The sequence below is a fragment of the Crocodylus porosus genome, unplaced genomic scaffold (assembly GCF_001723895.1).
Source record: "Crocodylus porosus isolate Cpor-Errol unplaced genomic scaffold, CroPor_comp1, whole genome shotgun sequence".
Taxonomy (NCBI): domain Eukaryota; kingdom Metazoa; phylum Chordata; order Crocodylia; family Crocodylidae; genus Crocodylus; species Crocodylus porosus.
The window spans coordinates 54,921,387-54,931,851 of NW_017728951.1; the positions used below are offsets into that span (position 1 = coordinate 54,921,387).

Consider the following 10,465-nt stretch of genomic DNA (forward strand, 5'->3'; position numbering starts at 1 on the left):
TCCTTGGTGGATTCAGAGTAATCTGAGTTTTTGACTCTGCTCTGACCCTATTTGCAAATACACCTTTTGTGCTGCTAAATGTATGTGTGTCTGTGATTTTAGTGGCCTCCAAGAAATGGACTGCAATTTTCTGCAACATTCAGAAGGCAAGGTTCTTTGAGTAGATGTCCTATGTTTTATTAGACTAAGTAAGCAGTTGGAAAAAAGTTCTTGGCAAGCTTTCAGGCACAGTCACCCTTATCCATTTTCGGGAGGCATATCAGAACCAAACTGGGAAGAGCTGCAGCAAAAATGGCACATTTGCAGGCATGGCATAATGCAAGCAAGTGCAGCTTTCTCCAGCAGCCACTTCTCAAGTTTGGTTACAACGCCTCCTGAAAACAAGAGATGTGTAGGTGTATGGGCCACATGTTTTCATTTCCACAAGACACCGTGCTGGGTAGGAACTGGAAAGGCTGCAGCAGGAGCACATGCCCCTGCTACAGTTTCTTTCCACGCTGGCTCTGCAGGAGGTACACCATATTGCGGTGGGTTGAATATAATATTAATTATATAATCTAATCCAGTGGTTCTCAACCATTTTAGACCCAAGGCACCTGTGGACAGACTCAAAACACCCCTCAAAAATCCATAGTTGTGGTGTTCTCGAGTTCTTTGCAACTAAAAAACTGCTCTATTTTTCTGTAGTCGAAAAGAGTGAAAAAACTAAGCTGGCATTTTCTATACAAAATTCCTGGGTTTATTGTGTGAATCATACTTGTAAACCGAACAGTGCTAACATTGTGTGGCACCCTGTGGAACTCTTGAAAGGATCTCCAGGCACCCGGGTTGAGAATCACCAACCTAATCAATTACTAACATACTAATTAATATCAATTACAACATTTATATTATAATGTGCAAGATATATTTAAAGTTAGTTCTTTAAGTGGCCATACTAAATTCTGAACAGTTTTGGATGGGTGCCTTGAATCTAAAATGGTTCAGAACCACTGCCATACTGCACAGGCCTCAACCACAGCACAGCCTGAGGCACTCAACAAGCAAATGAGCAGATTTTCAACCCATGTCTAAGAAAGCATCATGGTGAACTGACCATCTTGTCACAGTCAGAGTCATTGAGGCTGGAAGGTCACTTGTCCAGAGGCTACCTAGTCCAACCCCCTGTCTGAGGCCGGATGATCCCTATCCAAACCACCCCACACAATCCATGATCTAAACGCTACATAAAACTACCCTCAACTCCAGCACAACACAGACCTAACACCCTAACCTGCCACCGGTAACGCAGGGGAACCACAGCAGCCAATGTACTACTTCTATAAAATGCTGTCAATATATGGTCAGGCGATCGTAGAAAGAGGGCCATGCCCCCCACTACAGAGCAAGGCAAAAACCCTGCAGCTCATACTAATATGACCATGGGGTAAAATTCCTTCCTGACCCCATACATGGTGTTGGTCTGGCTCTGAGTGAAGGGGAAAGACCCTCTAGGCAGGAAACCCTGGCTTTGGCATCAGTACAAGGGCTGGCACTTGCCTGCGCTGGATGTAGCCAACACCCAATGCCTGTGGGAAGGCTTTAAGGTTGTGAGCTACCACAACCCCATATTCAGTTTTTCTTCTAGAAGTCCTGGTTTTCCATCCAGATGCCACACTTGTTTTTAGAAAGAAGGAAGGAAGGAAGGAAAGGAGGAAAGAAAATTTCCCAAGCTCGGGGCTGCCCCACATAGACTGAGCCTCGTCTTCAGCTGCTTCCCCGGCGTCTTCAGCTGCTTCCCCGGGGCTGGACCGGGGCAGGTGGCAGCTGGGAGACCTCCCTGGGAAAGGCCGCTTGATTAATCGAGCATGAGAAGAGGGACAGGCCGGTTAATGCCTCCGCGGTGAAAAGCCGGAGCCATTAAGTCAAGCGACTCCCTCAGGTGCTGCGGGCCCCGCTCCAGCCCAGGAGCACCTGCTGCCACCGGAGTGTACGGGCGGGGGCGGGCCGCTGGCACCCTGGGGCGGCGCACGACTGGCCGCGCTCGGCGACCGCGAAGCAGGACCGACACAAGCCGAGCTGGCCCGGCCCGGCCCTCGCGGCTCCCCCGCGCCTGGCTAAAGACAGCCCCCCGCCCCCCACCGTGAGGGCGGCAGCTCCTAAGCAGCATCAGCGCTCGCCTCCACGCCAGGCCCCGGCCCGCCCTGACGCGCCGCCAACGGCCGCCCCGCCTCACCCTGCACCGAGCCCCGCGGTCACGGCAGGCGGAGCGGAGTGCGAGAAAGGGGCCGGGCCTGGGTACCTCGGTCACGTGGCGCAGCAGCCTCGCGCGGGACCGGGGCCAGGGCGGGACGCTGTGGCGGGCGGCGGGCGCTGTCCGCGCCGCGGTGCTGGAGCGGGGCCGGAACCAGGCTCCTCCCCGCGGGCCCCCGCACGCATGCGCCGGGTCCCGCGGGCTCCCTGCGCCCCCAACCCCGAGGACCGCCCCCCTTCCCTGCCCGTGCTACCAGGGGCGGTCCCACTGCCGGCCCCAGCAGCCCAAGGCCCTTCCCGGAGGCCAGGCAGGCACCTGTGCAGCGCTGCCAAGCCCAGCTGCGGGGGCGCCATGGTTCAGCCTGCTAGTCTGGACTGGCCCAGCTCCCTGTGCCCGAGCCATAGTTCAGGAGCCCGACAAGCCCCCGCCACAAAGACAGCCTGAAAACTTGTCCGTTTTCTAGCCCTCCCCTGCCCCTAGGTTGGTGGCATCGGCAGGCCCAGGCGAGAGACCCCCAAGCAGCCATTCCTCAAGAACTATCTTGGGGCACCCCCAGACCTCGTCCCGCAGCGCCCGACCCTGCATGCTCTGCGCCTGCCCCGCCGCTGGCAGCCCCAAGCAGCCCAACACAGTACAACAAAGAAAGGAAAGAGAGAGGAAACCCTCCTAGACCGTGACCAAATTACAAGATCCATTTTAAGAAATTAATATAAACAGGTACTCATTATCCTCATGCTATGTGTATAAGCTAGCATGGCATCAGGAGTTTAATTTTCCTTTGGCAGTCTTCATTTTCTGGTGAGCACAGCCTTCTGCCTTCAGTTTCTTTAAGCTTTAGGTACTTGCCTTGATTATGTATAAAATTAAGCATTATTTCTGTTGTCCTAAATCAAACTACAGCATAACATACAACCAAGATCAGTCATCTACACAGTTTACCAAAATTGCTACTTCAGTTAATGAGTGCCACCACGGCATAAAATGTCAATATGTTTCATAATTTTCTAGGAACAGAAGAAGAAAGGAATAATGGAAAAATTGTACTTGAACTAGAAAGGGAGGAGGAGAGTGAGGGAGCCATAGTTTATTACAGGCAAAGAGTAAGTAACAAAAATGACCTAAATCAGAATTAACTTGGCTACAGGACTAAGCAAAATCTTATATGGGAAGGAACACTGGCAGGTCTCAAGTGTTTGTATAATAATGCACCTTAGATTTAAATCTAAGGTTTGAATCTATGATAACCCATGGTTATCTTACTGATTGATAGTCACTCTAATTTAGCTAAGTGTTTTATTATATTTTATTATAAGAATATGTTGTTATAAGGCTCATATTTTTTCTAAGAAAAAATTATCATTATCATCTTACCTGTTCTTCTACCAAGAATCTGAGTAGCCTTCCAACAACTGTCAAATTTTACTTGGTTGATATTGCCTAACTTGCTGTTATAAAACGATCTTTACATTTGGGGATATTGCCCAGATGAAGTGTACTCAGAGCAGCACATGAAGAATTGTACTCTAGGATGTTCTGTCTCACAGCCAGGAAGGAGGAGAACCCTGTAAATGGGATAGGAAATATTGCAAAACAAAGATTCAGCTGAAGACAGTTGTGTGCTAATCTAACCTACTGGCCAACAGAGAAACATTTTTGGTGCCATAGTTACTAAGGTTTAATCTTATTGCAAGGAGACACAAACCATCTTCAGAGCCAATCATGTCAAACTAACTGATTATAAACTCAGTTAGAAATTGTAGCGATCTTGCAGAACTCTCAGTTACTTCAGAAAGAAACATATGCATAATAGGTGCTTGGATTCCATGGTGGTGAATCTATTACGTAGGCACGGATAGATACTAAGAGGATGAATATATTTAAGGGACAGAGCCACAAAAGCAATTAAGCACCAGATGAGTGATCCAGAAGCAGGCCTTCACATGTCATTGTTTCACTTTGCTTAAGTTTCCCACAGTCTTTAGGTACAAGGTGTAATTACTGGCTTCCCTGTCACTTTTACATACCTCTCCTTGTAGGCATTAATGTCTTCCATTGCCTACCCCTATTCCCTCTTGAAGGTTTCCTTGCTGTCACTTCTTTTCCTTTATCTTTTTATCTTGTTTCATGAGTCCACCAAACTGGTCCTCTGGTTGTGTGTGTTAATACTGACCCCTGGTTCTCTGAGAACTCCTATAAACTATTTTGACTCTCAAAATCTGTTCTTCTCCTTACAGCCTTATTCATTCACTTATCTATCTCCCTTTGGTTTCTGGGAGATAAAATAGTCTACATAAAACTTCCAGTAGCTTAAATGAAGGCACCAGGTGCACAATGAAACCACACCAAATTCCAGGTGTCAAAAGCTAGGTAGCCATATTCAAAAATGGTCTAATTTTAAGCACTCACCCACAGTTTCAACCCCATACAGAGGTAAATGATGTTACAGCCTAAATTATTTTTGCCCAGTAACATTAAAGAAAATCAGCAGCATATTACAGCTAACAGTCATTTTTAGCAAGTAATGTAAATGACCTGATGGGTAGGATAGAAGAGGAATATTTTTACCCCAAGTGTTTTATTTGTCTTAAGTCCTATAAGTCCTCTGTGTGTGTATATATATAATAGTACTGCATATATAATTGAGATATCTAGATGTAGATCTATAGCTATATAGCGCATATATATATATATCTGTATAGCACATACAGTATATAACAACAGAAATATATGTGTTAAAATATATAATGAATGAATATATAAATACATATATGTGTGCGTGTGTTTGTATAAACAGGGAATAATTGATTTTAAGACAAAGGCATATACATATTCTAGTTTTAACTTGACATGTTTCCTAAGGAATACGTATCCCTTTCTTTTCTTCTTATGATCCAGTTCAGTCCTATGTTTGAACCAAATTAGCCCTAAATTCTTGATAGCTGGAATTTTTGCAACAAATCACAGCAATTAAGTGTTTTTTTGATAACAGACTCAAAATGTATGGCGCACAGTTCTTCTAAGCATCCTTCATAGGAAACAAGTTACTATAATTCCTCATGACTATCCTTATTTGCACTCTTATACATCAGTTCTGCTTGCCAGATCTCCAACTATTTGCCTTACTGTTGCTTTTCCAATAGTTAATTGCCTCACACAAGTCTCTGTTTAACACAGCATGATTTCTCAGTATGTTTGAGTCTTCAAAGAGTAGTCTCTTTGGGGGTGGCCTGGGTACAGATTCTTTGTGGAAGGACAAGCTCATTAATAACTTCCTCCCTTAAAATGGATACATTTTTGAGACATTTCATTGCATTCATATTCTTAATTCTAGTACGAATAATTTAATAGGGATTTCCTAGAGTCCAGCATAGAAACTCCATTTTAATTCTTTTTTCTCCCAATTTGTTTACTGAATGTCATTGTATCAATATAACCTAAACTTGAATGTAGAAAGTAGAGTCATTGTTCACATGTAAAGTAAGACACATTTTCTGATCAAAATTTCAAAGTATGTTACAGCAGTAATAAGAGAAAATGTGTAAATTCCTCAAATAGCCATACAAAGTAAGCTGGCTCAGATATGTACACTTTGTCTAAATTATCTGAACCCTCTAGAAAAAGTCAGGTTCCAGTGCTAGTGAAACTGATTCAAATCTTGATTATTCGCAGGTAGTTTATTTGAATTTCAGAACATCTACACTGGATGGATATTTAAAATAAGAACCAAAGACCTTTTTGGTCAGATATTAAAGATCCTAAGGCACTCCCCTCCTATGAACTGGAAGTTGTATCAGTTCCCTAGGCCCAACTTTTCTCCTCCTTGTCTGCCACCTACCCAGACAACTTGCAGTTGGAAGTTCAAGTTGTCTGGGAAAACTGAAAGAGAGAGCCCATGCTTGCTATTGTTTCTTGCCACATAGACCTTAACAAACATAGAAGTCTGGACATTCACCCACATAGGTGCCTCAAATCCTCATGCAGTCCCACATTCCTCAGCCATAAGGATGCTAACTGCCAACTCTCATCTAAGCCCAAGCAAATCCTAAACTGTAAAAGTTGAGATTTCTCTTATATCAGAGAAACCATCACAGTCTGTTGCTGCAACATCCAACACTATTCAAAGGGAAAAGTCCTGGATTGTTAGAATCAGGTTTATGTCCATTAGGATAGGAACGTAATTGAATATATATTTGTCACTCTGGAGTTCACACCATTCTTTTAGAAGGAACCAAATTACATTTGGCAGTAACCAGCAGGTACTTTTTGAGACCAGGCAATTTCAAACTATTCTCATTCATAACTTTTCTGGTTTTGCTGTTTTTATTTTAATAGATATACCTATATTTAAGTAATAATTTGTTTCCTGATAGGGCTGAAGTAGTTCTATATCCAATTTGTATGGGACCAGGCTAGCAACGTTCTGTTTCTTATTCATCTTACTATAGTCTGTAAAATTATGTGTACCAACTATCAGAACAACCTATGTTTTAATTAACAGAATCTACTCTTTCAAATGGATGCTTTAAGTAGTATGCCCCTACTGTGTTTCCAGTGTATAGGCAACATATCCTCTTCTAAACTACAGTAAAAGTGAAGTCATTTTTAAGAGCCAATCATTTGAAATACACGGTCGAGTTCAGCAAGCATTTCTCACCGCAGTAATGTCAGTGTAGGAAATCATGATGCCATTCATGTCAACACAAAACTCCCTTTGATTTCAGTAAACCAAGAATTTTGCCAAAATTCTTTGGTTTGCTTTGGCTTTCTAAGTTTTATTATTTATCATGTTTCTCCCAGCCAGGACACAAAAGCAGAATATTCTTTTAACTGTCTCTCTTAGCTGAGCTAATTAAAGAAATATACCTACATGGAAATGGGACAGCAGAAATAAGTCTAGATACTTTACTACTTTCTGTGTGGTATTCAGTAATGATGAGGTATCAGATCCATGCCTCTTAAGCAAGCAGTCATTATTCAACCAGTAATCAGAGTAATACATGTAGATAGATTTACACAGATGTTCAAGGTCTCTTTATCCTGCCACCAAGCAGAAAGAAGCTTTGTAATCGTTCTCAATTCTCAATTTTTAGATTATATTATTCCAGCTGAAAATATCACCATTGCAAGTACATTATATTGTTCCAAGCGTACTTCCTATGCAGAGCCATGCTATATAGAAGTCCTGTGTCTGGTCATAGAGGTTGGGATACTTATGAATATACATTTGGTGGCTGAAATGTAGGTGGAAGAAACTCCTCCTGAACACACTGGTCTATTATATTGTCTCATGGATATACTGCTCTAACTGCAACTGTGCACCAGTGTATGCCACTTTTACACTGGGGTCTGTGAAAGCAGTGTAATAAAAATTATGTTTTTCACAAATGTCATACATTAAATTGCATTAATATTAGTATCACCGTTGACTTCAGTAGAATTGGTTAACTCATGATTAAAGTTATCCACATAATTAAGTATCTTAGGGAACCAGAAAAGAAAAGTTGACATTCAGAAGACCCTAACAAAAGCATGTAAGTGTTCTTTATTTAGATTTTTTCTCTTATATTCCCCTTTACTTTAAATGATAGTAAAACTTCAATGCGTCATGACAGATTCCCAAAGATTTCCCCCTTAATTTATTTCCTTCAAAAGTTAGGGATGGACCATTTTGAGTTTTTTTAAACTTCTCGAGAATTATCTTCCTAAGTGTTTTTTTTAATTTAAAAGAAAACAATCACGTACACAAAAAGTCCATTCTCCATCAGTAATGCTTCTTTGGTTTTTGAGATTCATAGCTCACTTCAGGAGGGGGTTTTGCTAATGAAGCTTTTGAAGCCCCAGTGACAGTGTCTGATTGTAATTGCAGAAAGGTACCTCTCTTAGAGGTTTATTTGCACTAATCAACACCATGTTGTGCCTCAAAGCTAAAGTTTTCTCAGATTCAATGCTCCTACTGGGTTATTCTGAAATAACGAAATAGCCTTTTAGGTTTACTTTTGTTCTGGCACCATACCTATTTTAATAGAATCCTTTGAAGCCACTCTTCAAACCTATTTGACAGCAGAAACTTTATAACTTCTTTTTGACACTTTTCTCCTGCATTCACCTTGCTCCCCTCCTCGGGCTCCCCACCAGCAAACCCTTAGCAAAAGTGTTAATGTAAAATATCCAGAGTCTCAAGAAACTTTGAAAGCCTGGCAGTGCTTAGGTAGCAAATCTATTAAAATAACAGATTGACTGGATGTTGGGATCTTTTATAGCAACTTACGGAGTAAAAATCAATTCTTATTTTCTTGATGGTGGCCATTTGAGAACATTGCATCCACAGTGCTGAAAGACATTTGACAGTATTGGCAGGTGATTCTTATTCACAGTCAGAATGGGTATATGCTTCTCTTCGGGGTTTAGTGGTTGGGTTTTGCTATTATATTATTAATCAGGTTAGTATCATAGAATCATAGAATCAATGAGTCGGAAGGGACCTAGACAGATCATCTAGTCCGACCTCCTGCCATGGGCAGGAAGGAGCACTGGGGGTGGCAGGGGTCATAAGACCCCAGCCAGGTGCCTATCCAGTCTCCTCTTGAAGATTTCTGTCACGGGGCACTCCCGTGCCCCGCTCCTAAGGAGGCTCAACCCCGGGAGGGGGAGAGGTGTAGCAGGGCACCCAGGGTGCCTGCTACTAGCAGTAGGAATAGGGCTGCTGATACTCCCTGAAGCAGCACAGATGTGGTTTGCTGGGGCAACCAGGCAGGTCACATGGCCAAAAAGGGAGCAGGGCCAGACCTTTATAAACAGTTAGGCCAAAGCCTAGCTAGCAGTTCCTGTCCGGCAGCTCTGCAGAAGAGTCCAGCGGAGCAAAGACAAGCAGTGCACCCTGACCACCCAAGGGGCTGCACCATGGCGAGGGTTGAGAGGACCCTGATTAGAAGGCCTTGCGAGAGAGCCAGGTGGGCCTAGAATAGATAGGCCAGGAGGCTTATTGTTATGTTACGGCTGGCAGGCTTATGGTTTAGTTTGGTTACTGTTACACCGGAGGACCGGGTGAGGCTGTAGGGGTGTGAGGAGGCCTCACAGGAGCTCCCCAATAATCCAGGGGGTTCCTGGTGCCCAGTAAGGGCACAGTGGTTAGTGCCGGAGTTGGCACGGTGAGCGAGCGCTGGAGAGGCGCGGTGTGCGGGGTTTTGGACCCCAGCCCGTGAGGGCGGTATTTTGCCCAGTGGGGCAAATGACCCAAAGAAGGGCAGGGGGCCAGGCACGGCTACGCACCACCTGAGCCCCAAGGCACGCGAGGCGCGGCATAGGCCCCAGGGGGGGGCCATGGGCGTGAGAGGCGCGGCATAGGCCCCAGAGGGGGGGCCACGGGCACGAGAAGTGCACGAGCTAGGCCCGAGAAGGTGGGTCTGGGGCCAGGCGGGGAAAGGGCCGCCTGAGCCCAACTTTGAGAAGCCTGAGTAAGGGCGAGAAGCGCAGGAAGCACAGCATAGGCCCCAGAGAGGGCGGGAGCCCCAGAGAGGGCGAGGGTAGCGCGAGCAGCGCAGCACAGGCCCCAGAGAGGGCGAGGGAAGCGCGAGCAGCGTGGCACAGACCCCAGAGAGGGCCAATCAGAACAAGAGTCTCCGGAGTGAGCAATTAGTCCCCAATCAGCACGAAGCCCCGGAGAAGGGCGGGCGCGTGGTATACGTCCCGGAGAGGGGCAGGCGCGCGGCATAAGCCCAGAGAGGGGCTAACGTCCAGGTAGGGGCTAGATTGATAAGAGCTCGACAGAGCCAATAGAAGCCCAGGAGGGGTGAATATAAGACAAGAGAATGTCCGGTACAGCTGCGAGGCTTGGGGCGTGCTGAAGGGGAGGTAGGAGGCACACATTAGCCCTTAAGGCAGGCGTGCACTGAGGCACCCCATACGAAGTAGGGGTAGATCAACTGACGCTGTGTATTAGGAGATAAAGGCAGCCTCCCTAATTGAACCAATTACCATCAAAGACGTGGCGGGTGAGGATAAGAGGGTGTTGGATCACCTAAGTTGACATGGCAGGGGGCGTTAGCGTGATCACGGCCGCCCCTGCGCCCCACTCTGTGACAATTTCCAGGGAAGGTGAGAGCACCACCGCTCTGGGAAGCCTATTCCAGGCTCTGGCCACCCTTACCGTGAAGTAGTTCTTCCTAATAGCTAACCTAAACCTATCCTCCCTCAGCTTGTGGCCATTGTTCCTGGTGACTCCAAGGGGGGCCC

The 10,465-nt window shown here is 45.4% G+C and overlaps 1 protein-coding gene across 1 annotated transcript in view; it reads right to left on the minus strand.

Moving 5' to 3' along the window:
- The window catches only part of OGDHL (oxoglutarate dehydrogenase-like), a 95,750-nt gene extending 93,377 nt beyond the window's left edge, over positions 1–2,373 (minus strand). The window contains exon 1 of the mRNA XM_019555584.1: positions 2,282–2,373. The gene's annotated coding sequence lies outside the window, so the exon portion shown is untranslated. The remainder of the gene's footprint in view (positions 1–2,281) is intronic.
- Positions 2,374–10,465: the final 8,092 nt, after the last annotated feature.